The 14,584-nt window shown below is 38.4% G+C and overlaps 1 pseudogene; it reads left to right on the top strand.

Annotated features, from left to right (window-relative positions):
- The window catches only part of LOC122147797, a 27,183-nt pseudogene extending 20,393 nt beyond the window's left edge, over window positions 1–6,790 (top strand).
- The last annotated feature ends 7,794 nt before the right edge of the window (window positions 6,791–14,584 follow it).

The following is a 14,584-nucleotide window of genomic DNA, read 5'->3' as shown; positions in this document are numbered from 1 at the left end:
TATATATTTTTTTTTTTTTCATTAATTAATTTATACTTCATTCATTCATTTACTTTTTATATCATATGAAGATTCAGTCATGGCCAAAAATATAGGCACTCTTGGTAAATATGATCAAATAAGGCTGTGAAAATTAATCTGCATTGTTAATCCTTTTGATCTTTTTATTTCACATACAATGTATATCATTACAAAATACACGTTGGTCACAATTATTGGCACCCCTATAAATTCTTAAGTGAGTCTCTGAAGCATATTCCCATTCATATTCACAATTCTGAGCACTCCAGCATGATTTCATAAACATGAAATTATCCAGCCATGGCTTCCTCGTTTCACACAGAAATATAAATAGAGGGAAAAACAAAGCTCAAAATGCCCTTAATCATCCATCACAATGAGAAAAAACCAAAGAATATATTTCTGATAAAGCAGCAAAGATAATTAAGCTTCACAAATTAGCGGCGTGTCTTTAAGAAAAGAGCTAGAGCAGTGAAAATTCCCTTTTCCACCATCAGGGCAATAATTAAGAATTTCCAATCAACAGAAAATGTTACGAATCTGCCTGGAAGAGGACGTGTGTCTATATCGTCCTAATGTGCGGTGAGAAGGAGAGTTTGAGTGGCTAAAGACTCTTCAAGGACCACAGCTGGAGAATTCCAGAAAATAGTTGAGTCTCTGGTTCAGACAACCCTAAAAAAAGTGTCAAACAGAACCTACATCAACACATGTTGTTTGGGAGGGTTACAAGAAAAATTCTCCTAGCTCATTCAAAAACAATCCCCAGCATATTCAGTTATCAGACACGACTGGAACTTCAAACGGGACTGGCTTCTATGGTCAAACACTCAAGATGTATTTGCGAACACACAGGGATAAAGTACCCCATGTGTACAATGAAATATTCTGCTGTATTTTTGATGTTGTGGGCCTATATTTCTGCTGGAGGTCCTGGACATCTTGTTTAGATACATGGCATCATGGATTCTATCAAATACCAACAGATAAAAAATCAGTAAGTGACCGACTCTGTTAGAAATCTTATAATGGGCCACGTTTGGATCTTCCAACCGTACAATAACCCAAACACAAACCTGAAATGGAAATGAAATGACCAGAAATAGGTCACTGGGCACAAAACCAAGCTTCTGCTATAGCCATTCCAGTCCTCTGACCAGAACCCTACGGAAAGTGAGTGTGGTGAACTGAAGAGGAGAAGCTGGGAATCTGAAGGCTCTGGAGTGATTCTGGATGAAGGAATGGTCTCTGATCTCTTGTCAGGTGTTCTCTAACCTCATCAGGCATTATAGGAGAACATTTAGAGCTGTTAAACTGACAAATCAAGGTTTCAAAAAGCATTGAAAAAAAAAACGGTGCCGTTAATGGTGACCAATGTGTATTAGAGAAAAACATTTATTTCATAATGATATTTCCCATTTTAAATTCTTTTATCCAATGAAAGGTTAGATTTTTTTTTTAAATAAAAGATCAGAAGGATTAACAATACAGATACATATTCACAACAGCCTTCTTTGATCATATTTACCTAGGGTGCCGATATTTTTGGCCATGACTGTATGAGCCGGTGACAATTCAAATCTGTTGAGATGCTAAACAATAGCGATTCAGTTAGGGGAAGGAAACTTACTGTCTGTAGAAAAGTTTAGATGGTATTTTTTCTGTTCATCTTGCCTCTGTATAAAGTTTATTAAAATTTCATAAGTGCAGCGCTGCTTTGTTTACAGCAGTAACCAAGGAAACGCTTTAAGCTCCACCTGCTGGCAGAGATTGAATCTGCGTCTCGTTCAGCTCGTCTGCTGTTTCTGTTTCCTGCTGATATTTTTATGTATAGTTTCACAAAACTGTGGTCAAACCATTCTGTTTTGCTTCAAATTTTGAAATTATACAATCTAATTTAGATTAAAAACTGCTCATGTTGCACGTCTGCAGCATCTTTGTTTGGATCGTGAATAAAATGCAGTGGTTGCCTCTCATTTTAAATGGAAAGAGCACAGACAAAGCCTTATTTTGTTTACATGAAGTGATTTATTTTATTTGTGTTATTTATTTGATTTGGGGCTTGTTTAAAATTTTAGTTGTGTTAATTACATTTGCATTATATTTAAATTTAGTAATTTAGCAGATGCTTTTATCCAAATCGATTTACAAATGAGGACAACAGAAGCAATCAAAACCGACAGTCGATGCTTTGATTCGAGGAGCCTGATTCGATACCAGTCTCACAGTTGAATATTCGCAGGGTGTTATGATTATGCCATTTTGACTATATGGAGGAGATCAAATGTCTGATTTCACGTAGAACTACTGGTTTTCTCCCAGTTAGTTAATATACAGCCTATTATGATAAAGCTGTAGCCAAAATAAGAATCTGAAAAGAAGCAAGCTTCAAATAAATATTTAAGCACAGTAGAATAAAATCAAACACCCATGAGTTGTGTTTGCTTACCATAATGAAGTGAAAGTGAAAGTCGTGACGTTTGCCAAGTATGGTAACCCATATTCGGAATTGGTGCTCTGCATTTAACCCATCCAAGTGCAAACACACACTGGTGAGAAGTGAACACACTGTGAATAAAATGTATAATATTAATTTTATTGTTTGTGTTTCTTTGCTAATTAGCCCATAATAATTACTTTGCACTGTGGTTTGTTTAGTGAAGAGATCTGGTGATTTCTTCAAAAAACTGGTCACGCAACATGTTTTGGGATTATCTGAACTTGATTGTGATTGGTTTGTGTGTGTTTCAGGTGATGCTGCTGATAGACATCGAGCTCTCCTACATCAACACAAACCACGAGGACTTCATTGGCTTCGCCAAGTGAGTGGCCTCTGTTGACCTTGACCCCTGATTTCCCCAGTCACACGAGTGTAACTGCTCAACATATACACGTGTGTGTGTTTCAGTGCGCAGCAGCGGAGCGCGGCCGTCAATAAGAAGAGAGCCATGCCCAACCAGGTACAACACACACACACAGTCACAAACTGAGCCGAGCGCCGATTGGTCGGTTCCTCCTGCTCATTATCATATCCCCACCCCCTCGGTTCAGGTGATCAGACGCGGTTGGCTCACCATCAACATCAGCATAATGAAGGGCGGATCCAAGGACTACTGGTTCATCCTGACCGCAGAGTCTCTGTCCTGGTACAAGGATGAGGAGGTGTGTGTGTGTGTGTGTGTGTGTGTGTGTGTGTGTGTGTGTGTGTGTTCCTCATTTTGTGTGAAAATCAAACCTATGCCTCTGTGTGTGTTTTCCAGGAGAAAGAGAAGAAGTTCATGCTTCCTCTGGATAACCTGAAGCTCAGAGACGCTGAGAAAGGCTTCATGTCCACCAAGCCCACCTTCGCCATCTTCAACACCGATCAGAGGTGTGTGTCACTCTGACACTGTCCCTTACATTCACAAATCAACCGATAATCTGATTTAATGTGTTGTTTTGTGCGTTCAGGAACGTGTATAAAGACCTTCGTCAGATCGAGCTGGCCTGCGACTCTCAGGAGGAAGTGGACAGCTGGAAAGCCTCCTTCCTGCGGGCGGGAGTCTATCCTGAGAAAGACCAGGTACGTCTCACTGAGCACAGATCAATCTCATGTAGATCTCAAGTCTCATCGAAACCTCACATTAATCTTATCGATTCTCTCCTAAATCTCGCCAAACACACCTCTGAATCTCTCCGGAAGTGCCCGAATCTCACAATAACCTCAAATGAATCTCAGTCCCATAATTCTGAGCTGAACGGCGTGAGAGTGTGGTCTCAGTGTTTTGTGGGTGTTCTTCTCAGCCGGAGAACGAGGACGGCGTTCCGGTCCGACACCGCTCTCCATTGGACCCTCAGCTGTAGCGGCAGTGGAGACCATCTTAACTCTGGTGACTCATACACCGCATCCAACAAGAGCAATCCGATATCCTGATGCCCAAGCCATCATGCACCTGATTATCAACATCGTGTTTTGGGCGGGGCTTGGGATGTCATCATATATTTTTTTCATTCATTCTTGATTCTTTGGGTGTTGGGATTTATTTATCTTTGTTTGGTTGGTTTTGGGTTTATTTTGTTTATTATTATTATTTATATTTATTTTTTAATGGTCCATTTTACTTGTCATCCATTTATTCATTCTTTTTTTCTTTATTTATAAGATTTATTATTTATTTATAATTTTGTCAAAAACAGATTTATTTATTTATTTATAATTTGTGAGTTTATTTTCATTTATTTAAGTTCGGGTTTATTACTTTGTTTTATTTACTTTTTATTTAATTTTTTTTCTTTTTTGGTTTACTTTTTATTATTGAAATTTTATGCTCATTTTTTACTTTTTAATCTTTTAATTCATTCAGTTTATTGATATTTTATTAGTTTATACTTAGATTGTTAAATGTTTTGGGGTTTGTTTTATTCTTTTTTTTATTTATTATATAGAACATTCATGTTTTGTATATTGTGTTTTATTTTTCACATTTTCATTCACTCATTTTTTGTTTGCATTGTCTTCTGGCTTTTTTGTTTATTATTCATTATTAGTTATTGTATTTTTTATTTTTTTTTGCATTGGATTTAGGTGTTTAGCTATTCTTCTTTTTGTTGTCGCTGAGTTTTGTGTCTCTTTTGAATTTAATTTTAACCATTAAAAAAGAGCTGGAATCCAGAAAAAATGAAAAACAGAAAAAACTGAATTTGGAAAAAAAATAAAACGGATTTCACAGGGCCCTAAGAGCCTCCAGTGCTTTCAGGAAGCTCTTCCTGAGTCTGGACTGATCTAGCGTCTGTCTGTCTGTGTGTGCGTCAGGACGAAGGAGTTCATCACCGGAGTGCTGAGTGGGGGGTATCGTACTAGTCAGGTGATCAGTAGACAGTCTGATGGAGGAGTCGGGCCCCGAGCCGGCCGACGAGCGCGCCGACGTAGATGCTCCGAATGGATAACGCGTCACAAGAGGCGCTGACAGTCATCGAGAAATCAGCACCGAGCACAGTATCTGTACGTCTTTACCTCCACCTGTGGACGACACCTGGATCCACACCGACCCCAGGTAAACACACACACACATCAAGACCCTCACAGTCACTCACACCCACACCCACACACACACACCATCACACCACACACACTCCACAACACACCCACTCACACTCCCACTCAAAATACACACAGTCACAGATCACTCACACACATACACTCACATTCACACACTCACACACACACATACACTCACAGTCAATCACACACACACATACTCACACACACACCCTCACAACCACACACACACACAACACAATACTCACACACACAAACAAACCCACACACACACACTCCACACTCCACATAACACACAGTCCAGTCCACTCACACACATACACTCCCCTTCCACACTCACACACACACCCCCCACACAAAACAACGCACACACACACACACACACCACACTCCAGTCAATCTCACACACACATACACTCACATTCACACACTCCACACACACACAACACACACACACACTGCACAGTCACTCACACACAACACATACTGCACACAAGACACACACACACACAGTCCAGTCACTCACACACACACCACACAGTCAGTCACTCACACACACACACACAGAACACACACCACACCGTCCAGTCACACACACACACAACATCAGTCACCTCACACCACCACACCTGACACACACACCACATTCACAGTCGTCACTCACAACCTTACCCACCACAACACACACACACCACACACACATCAGCTAAACAAACTTTCATCCTTTTTTAGTGTTTTATGTAGAGTTGTGTTCAATTTAAATTATTTCTTTTATAAATCGATTTTTGTTGTAATTTTCCTGATGTAATTCCATTTTAGAAATCCTTTGTTTTGATTTGTTTTTAATATACATATTTAACATTTTTATGCTTTACTTCCTTTTTATGTTTTATTTCATACAAAATTTGAATCGACTTATTTACATAAACCGTTGTATGATTAAAAATTTTACGTATTTTCATTTTTTTTTTTTGTGTGGGGATTCGTTAGATTTATCTTGATTGTTGGACATTTGCGTATATATCTTTATATTTATTTACTGTATATTTACATTTTATTCTTTATTTTAGGTAATGTTTTATTCTATTGTTTTATTATAAAAATCAAGTATTTCTTATATCATTATTAAATTTATATTATTATTATTATAATTTTGTCTGAATTGTTAAAGTTTTATTTTTGTTTGTTTTGTATTAACAATTTTTTTTTTTTTTTTTTTTTTACTTCTGTGTATTATTATTATTATAATTATTTTTGTAAGTGATTTATTTCTAGATGTTTTTTATGTTAAATTATGTTCATTTAAAGGAATTTCATGGACATTTTTAATTAGCTTCGCTTAAACCCCCTCTTCTGCTTTAACTTCTCAACAGTTTTATCTCATTAATCACAAATGTCATATCTAACGGTGTTTTTAATCTCTTGACCACCTTTATTAAAAGCAAAAGTGCATTTTGTCTTGTAAACTTGTCTTTCTCTCTCTCTGTCAGTCCTCCATCATGGCTGCGAACCATCCTCAGGATTGGCTCAGCCTCCTGGCGAATCCCCCTACGGTCGCGAGGGCCCCACCCCTGCCCCCCCTGCTCCACTCCCTCACTGGCTAACCCCTCCCCCGCGCTTGGAGCTCAGGGCCTGCCTCCATTCACAGGCCCGCCTGCCTCCAGTCGGGCATCTAATGCTTTTCGAGGGGAGTGGCTTCGCTGGGAGGCTCCGCTTCCTCAGGTGCCATCTTAAGCTCAGCTCACAGGCCACCCGCCGGGCCTGCCGCCCGCATACCTAGGTACAGCTGATGAAGAGGCGTCACGAATATTAATTAGGTCATATATCCATGCCTGTATCCTCTATTAAATATTCATGAGCCACACATTATTTGTTTCAGGATTTCGTGCTTAGGTAAGCAAATCTTTTACTCCAACTGGCTGAATGAAGATGGTATTCATTTTGAAGACAATAATAATGATTTATTCAAAGTCTTTAAACAGAAATATATGACAAAAATCATAAACAGTTTGATTGGTCAAACTTTATACAAGAGACATTTAATAAGTTTGTTTTTTCATTTAACTGGTTAATGCAGATTTTGTATGATATTCTGGTGCCGTGTTGAAAATGTATCAAAAATAATCAAATTTCTGGTTTGTTTTTTTTATTTAGGGATAATAACGATAAACCGTGAGCGGTTGAGAAAGAAAATACTCAAATATGTGATTTAATCGGTTTGAGATGCTTACCTAACAAATATTTGATTAATTAGGAAAGGGTTTATATCTTGCCTCTGTATAAAGCATAAAGTTCAGAGGGAAGCGCTACTGTCTTTAGAAAAGGAAACGCTATAAGCTCCACCTGCTGGCAGAGATTGAATCTGCGTCTCGTTCAGCTCGTTTCTGTTTCATGCTGATATTTTTATGTATAGTTTTACAAAACTGAAGTCAAACCATTCCATTTGTCCTTCAAATTTCGAAATTATATAATCTAATTTAGATATAAAACTGCTCATGTTGCATGCATGCAGCATCTTTGTTTGGGTCATGATTAAAATGCAGTGGTTTCCTCACATTTTAAATGGAAATTAAAAAAATACAAAGCCTTAGTTTGTTTATATGAAGAGATTTCTTTTATTTGTGTTATTTTTTTCTGGGCTTGTTTTAAAATTTTAATTTAGTTTTGTTATTTACATGTACATTATATTTAAATTTTAGTGTTGATCATCATGTGTGTGTGTGTGTGTGTGTGTGTGTAGCAGGAGGCCTCCAGCTGCTCCAAACCGGCCCACCATAATCAGAGCATCAGAACCGTCTCTGCTGGACTGAAGAGGTTTCGCCGCGCTGGAGACCAGCCGAAGCTTTCAGCTCAGAGGACACCAGAGGAAACTACGATAAACACACACACGTGTGGCGTCGACAGTCAGCGGCTGACAGCACTAGTCTTTAACACTCCCCTCTCTGTGTTATGTGTGTAGAAACACTTTATCAAGGACACTTTTTCTGGTTTAATGCCATCACTGATGAGAGTTCAGCTCTCAAACGACACACTAACGACAGAACATCTCAAAAACATTCAAAGCCTTGTCTTAATACATACGTAGAAGATTGTGTGTTTATTAACAAAATACTATTGCTTACACATCATTCTGGAATTACTATATAAAATGTTTCCAGAGAAGTCTATTTCTTGTAGCCGATCGCAGTTAAACACTTTGAAAACGAGTCTTATTCAGCTTCGCTTCTCGAGTACATTGATCTGGTTTAATGGATGTTTAGATCTCTTTAAGGAAATGATTTTATGCCGTGTATTATCTAACAGATCTTCCTTTCATCTGTTCATCATGCTTTCATTTATTTTTTTCTCTGTCACTTGTTTTCTGCTTTTTCATGATGTTTTGTAAGAGCTAAATATAAAGCATACGCCAGCAAAATGTCATGATCATTATAAATAAAAAAGGCCGATATGTGCTCCAGACCAAAGGTGTTTGTTCCTGAATTGTGTTTTCTCATCTGGTCAGACAGGGTAAAAACCAAAAACATCCACAAGAGGCTTAAGTTTGAAACCCATTTTTATAGGTGTGATTTGATATTTAATCATGACAGCTAGTGTAGTAATGATTATTCTTATTTAGTGTGTGCTTTTAAAGGTCAGTGGCCATGTCGTTCAATGTGGACTGCTTCCCGAGGGACCTGAAAGGTTCGTGAACTTTCAAAATTAAATAGTTGCTATGGGTGTAAGGAGGCAGAAACTGCTGTTGTTAATAACTGGAATCTTTTTACGGGAGGCGATCTGGCTTTTCGCGCGATGGCCTGCATTTAACCAGAGTAAAGGGCGGAGCTGCCTCTTTGAAACAACATCTCCAGGACTCTACGCTCCATATGACCAGTAAGCCAATTCTCAAATAACTGCTATGATGGCTTTTGTTCTACCTGCTTAAATGACTTGCGCTGTCCAATCTATTAAGACTGTGTCTGTTCCCCGAATAGTGAGGTCAAAATATACATTTAATCTGATCGTGATTAAACCAGAAAAATGCAAAATAAATGAACAAAAACTATTTTTACAGTTTGGGCTCCTAAACATTAGATCACTCACACCCAAAGCAGTTATTGTAAATGAAATGAAATGGTGAGTGTTTACATTCCTCCGCAAGCGCACGTAAGCCTGGCTTTACAGAAACTCGCTGACCAGATCACAGAGACAGAACAACAACACCCGGACTCCGTCTTTATCATTCTTGGGGACTTTAATACAGCCAATCTGGAACTACCATTTGAACCAGCATGTTGTATCTACTGCAGAATGACCATATTTGGATCACTATTACACCTAATAAGGATGCATGTCACTCTGTTCCCGACAGCTTTAGGTTCTGATCACTAGTCTGGTTCATTACCTTCGGGCGAAACTTTAAAATCTGCTGGCAGACTGAGATGGACCATCAAACAGAGCAGGATTTACAAGCTTGTTGACCTCTTTCGTTGGGTGTTTTTTGGTATAGCGTCTTGGCTGTAAATACGGTATCTGTAATGACTGGTTAAATCAAATGTAATAGAAAGACCATGCTATTACCACAGCTTGCTATCGAAGAATGCTAAAAAGGAAGCTCACGTACAAGTCAGATTTTAGCGGAAATATGTCGGCGGTGGGCTGAGTCCATTTAAAGAGAAATCAAACAGGCTACTTTCTGGATTATGTAATCTCAGAATGGGCCGATCTCTAAAGATAAAGATCCAGTGTAGAGATTTAGTGGTATATCAGCATTGCAGCCAACTACGGACTCAGCAAACATTAGCTTCTCATCACTAAATTGTCCTCTCTTTTTCTATACATTATTGCTAAATCATTAGGGCTACTTTTGCTCAAAGCTTTATGTGAGATTCTCATAATGCAGAGGTGCACATAGCATTTTTTTTCAACTCTGGTTCTCGCATGAGAACCTGGAGATTTGTTTTGGTCCTCACAATGCATATAACGTGACCCATTTAATAAAAATTAATATAAATACAATGAAAAATTTATTAATAATAGTTGTAATATTATTGCACTTTATTTATTTAGTTTTAAAAATATAAAAGAATGGCTAAATTATTAAATACAAATACAATTTTTTTTACCGTAAGCCAAAATACAAAAATTATAATATTTACTACTACTTTCTTTGTTTCTGCTTCCTTTTTTAAGAAAAAATAAACATGTATTCCCCAGCTGGAAGTAAAGCTTTGGATACAAAAAGCTGCCTAAATATAAATGATTAAGCGTTTTCTCGTCATTTTCAAACCAAAATCGCAGGCTTTATTTTGGTAGTTTGCATTAAGTAGCAAAATATGCGGCGCTTCGGTTTTAGCGCCGCTGTTGATTGAAGAGCGTCAGTGAATGAATATCACAGTTTTGCATTGTGTTTTGAAAACGGCATCGGATAGCCCAGATTTATGCTTTCAGTTTGAAAAGAAATCTTATGTAGTACAGTTTGTTGATCTAAAATGGTAATTGTGTATTAACAGCTGTCAACCATATCGGTACGCAAATGCGCTGTCAGAACTTGTTTGTTGGTATTTGTTTGTTATTGTGTGTTAACAGTTTTGGTACGTATCGGTACGCAAATGCGCTGTCAATATACGGTTATACGTATACTTTCCGCATCCACGAGTCCTAGTGTCCGCTATGTTGCGTGTGACGTAAAAATCGTCATTGGAGAGTGTGTGCGGAGGTTCTGAGTGGACATCCGCATACCTCCCATTTTTTTGCGCGCAGTCAGTATGTGCAGGCTGTGTGAAGAAGCCTGTTGCTGCTCGAACCTGTACAATCCGTCGATGAAACAATATAAAGACAGCCAGATGTGCAGTTACTATCGGCAATTGTTTGTTCATGTTTGTTTACTGTTCAAGCAGATCTACTTCACATGTATGGAACACGTCTGTGGAGCGGAACACCTGCGTACTCTTTCGGTAGTATAAATACAAGCAGTCACGATCCTCGCTGTCCATGTACTCGTCCAGATTGCTCCCGCAAACCGGTTTGCTTATAGGAAAGTATAACACAGGCTTAATGGCTTAAATGAGTGACTAGTTAAACAGAAAAATCTTTAGTGGGGGGCAGCCCTATTAAATACCCAATAGAAGTCTCTATTAAAGTTTTAAAGCATTTTTATAGGTGTTTTCATAGTCAGATAAATTCTGCTACCAGAACGGTCACGTCCGTAATGGAAAGATGTCATGTCCATAACAGATTTTTCCAGTGAAACATAAAAACGAAAATTTTTACAAAATATATTTTAGAAAATATATTGAACATTTATTTTAAATCGAGTGAAAATTTAACCATTTTATTTTTTTGGCAAACAAACTGAGGTTTACTGTTGAAATTAATACATGGAAGAAAAAATGTGTGAATATTCCTTTAAAACATTTTTTAATAGGCTAATCACTGTATTATTTTTTTCTTCAGTTAAGTGATTGATCTGGTTGTAATATTTTTATCATTTAATTGTTTTATTTAAATTTGATAGAAAATTGAATATTTAAAAATGTACATTATACTGTACAAAAAAGTAATACAGGATTAATATATTTCTGTTACATGTTAAACCATACTTTTATTTTGACAGGTTACCATGAAGTTTCTGTGTCTATACAGTGTGATGATGCTAATTTTCTCAAATGAAACGTAAAATTCTGGAAAGTGACTCTCACAGCCGCTCTGGAGATTAAGTTTTTGTGTTCATACCGTCATATAGTGAGACACAGAGGCCCAATATCACAGAGAGCGTCAAGTTTACTCCAGCATTTGTCTAGTAAACAATACCGCGTTTCTGCCATTCATACATACATGTTCATATCGTGATTTTAATTAAGTGGCAGACCTACTTTAAATTTTTTTTGTCCAAAATTGACGAATTCTGAGTTAATAATGTTTTTAGGAATGGACTCCATGATCCCGTCTGCATTTTCGCAGAAACCATATGGCCCTAGAAATATAACCACACTTCAGAGCATTTCGGCTTGCCCTGTGTGTTGTTTGAACGAGTTGCAGGGGTGACATCACGTCACAGGGTCTCTTTTTCTTTCTCTGTAGTGTATGTGCCCAGATGCGTTCTCAGGTACAGAAATTTGGCACCAATTGATTTAAAGTGAATTGGTACTCTGTAGTAACCTACGCAATTCGGGGTCGTACCCTTAAAATACGAGTTCGGTACCAACCTTAAGGCAAAAGGTTTTTGCAAACGGTGGAATCTGGATCACGTCCCAGCTCTCTGATGGCTCTAATGAAACTGTTTTTGGAGGGTTAGAACAGCCAAGTAAAGCCTGTACTTTTTTCATTAACTGGGAAAACGTACGTGGCATTAATCAGTGCTTGTCTCAGCACAAAGAGGAAGCTGGTGAGTGAGAGGATGTCCTTTCTGGTGGGCTAGTGATTCATCGGCATCTTTAACGTTGAGCTGAAAGGAGGGGACCTGTTGTGGAAGGAGTAGCTTGGGTTGGTGCCAATGTGGTGCGATGGGGAATCCAAACTTATCAGACCTGATGACAATCTCTACACAACAACTGAGCATGAGAATGACAGCTGAGCAAGACTGAAAGAGACAAGAACAACACACATCACAGTCAGATCATCTACAGAAACACCAGATCATCTCAGACGACCAGACAGATCATCTATGTGAACACACGGTCAGATCACTACAGACACACGTATATCACTACAGACATGCAAGGCTAGATCATCTACAGACACAGTCATATCATCTACAGATACATGGTACGTCATCACAGTTCCAAATTCATCTACACATTCATATCATCTACAGAACACACAGATCCTCTACAGACACAGTCAATCAACTACATACACACAGTCCAGATCATCTACATCCACAGTCATATCATCTAAAGACCACAGATCATCTACAGACACATCCAGCTCATCACAGACACACAGTCAGATCATCTATAACCATGGTCAGATCATCTACGACACACTGTAAGATCATCTACAGACATACAGGCAGATCACTACAGACACAGTCATTCATCTACAGATACATGGTAGATCAATCTACAACCGTCAATCATCTACATTCATACATCTACAGACACACACAGATCATCTACAGACACAGGTCAGATCAACTACAACACCAGTAAAGATCATCTACAGACACAGTCATATCTCTACAGATCATGTTAAATCATCTACAGACATCAAATCGAATAGTGCATTTTCCACACGTCGGACCACACACACCAAAAATTCGTCAGTCTGATGCTAACACAGAACGGAACTGGATGAAGGAACACCGTCCACGGCTCCTCAGTGAAAACTTAATGTGCAAACTGCACAAGCTCTCTTTATATACCAGCACGGGGGCGGGTGCACGACGCAAAGATGCAGCCAACACTTAATATGATTCCTTATAATCTGAAGATGAACTCACGTGAATTCTTCCATGTTTACTGCTAATTTATGCTGTGAAAGTTTAAAGATCATATTAAAACAGGACGACAGGGACACGGAATGCGACAAAATCTACAATAATATGAAATAATATCATAAGCCGATAGATAATCTCACCTTCTGTGAGTTTCGGACCATTTTTAAGTCTTCAGAATCTTTAAATTTATCTGCGAGTTACTTCGGTTCGACTCCGAGTGAAGTATGACATGGCAGAAAGAATTGGCTTCCTCTTCTCTTCTTTCAGTTTCATGGCGGGTGGTACCAAGGTTAAGGTGCTTTATCGCCACCTGTGTGTTGGAGTGTGCATCGAGTTGACACTATTTCCCAAAATAAATAAATAAAAAAAATACAAACTTGAATAAAAAAAAAATTACAATGCAATTTCCTGAAAAAGCTGCTTAATTAATCATCTCTGTTCCACCCATCAAATAATGGAATAAACTCTTCTGAGCCATCAGTAATTATAATCTTAATCTGTTCATTCTTTCACCGTGCCTTTCTGAGTTTCCTCTCCAGTGTTTCTGGTTCTTCAGAAACTCATGACTGACTCTCTATTCCACATTGATCACTTAAGGATCTGCTGGATGTGTATTTATTGGTTTGAGTGTTTTATGAAGCTTGCTGTGCTCAACCCTGAATCTTGTTCAGATATTTTTCTCTTTGCTGCTTTGTCTTAAGCTCTCCTCCTCACTTCTCCTGCTTCTCCTTGAGGATCTCCTCACTTTCGAAGCCTGTTTTGTTCACCCATCCAGCTCTTCATTGCTCTTCATCCATCTGTGATTCTGCTGTTCATTCTCTTGTACCGATGTTGATATATTTGAGTGACTGTATCCCGTCTGCTGTGAGATGTGTGTGACTACAGTGACATTAAAGCTGTACACCAGTCTCTACAAACAACAAGCTTTCTGATCCGTGTCTCTTCTCTCCTCTTCTGTTGAGCTCTTTCCCAGCACCATCACTGTTGGATGATGGTCTTCTGAATGCTCTTGAAGATTCACCCAGTGCTTCATCATTAACTGTCTGCGTCTGATTTCAGTCTGAAGAGCAGATAAAAGCAGCACAACAAAGTCTGAAAGCTTGAGTTTGAAG

Source organism: Cyprinus carpio, chromosome A15, assembly GCF_018340385.1.
Source record: "Cyprinus carpio isolate SPL01 chromosome A15, ASM1834038v1, whole genome shotgun sequence".
In the NCBI taxonomy this organism is placed as follows: Eukaryota; Metazoa; Chordata; class Actinopteri; order Cypriniformes; family Cyprinidae; genus Cyprinus; species Cyprinus carpio.
Note: the sequence above shows the minus strand (reverse complement) of the source record. Positions and strands in the feature narration are given on the sequence as shown.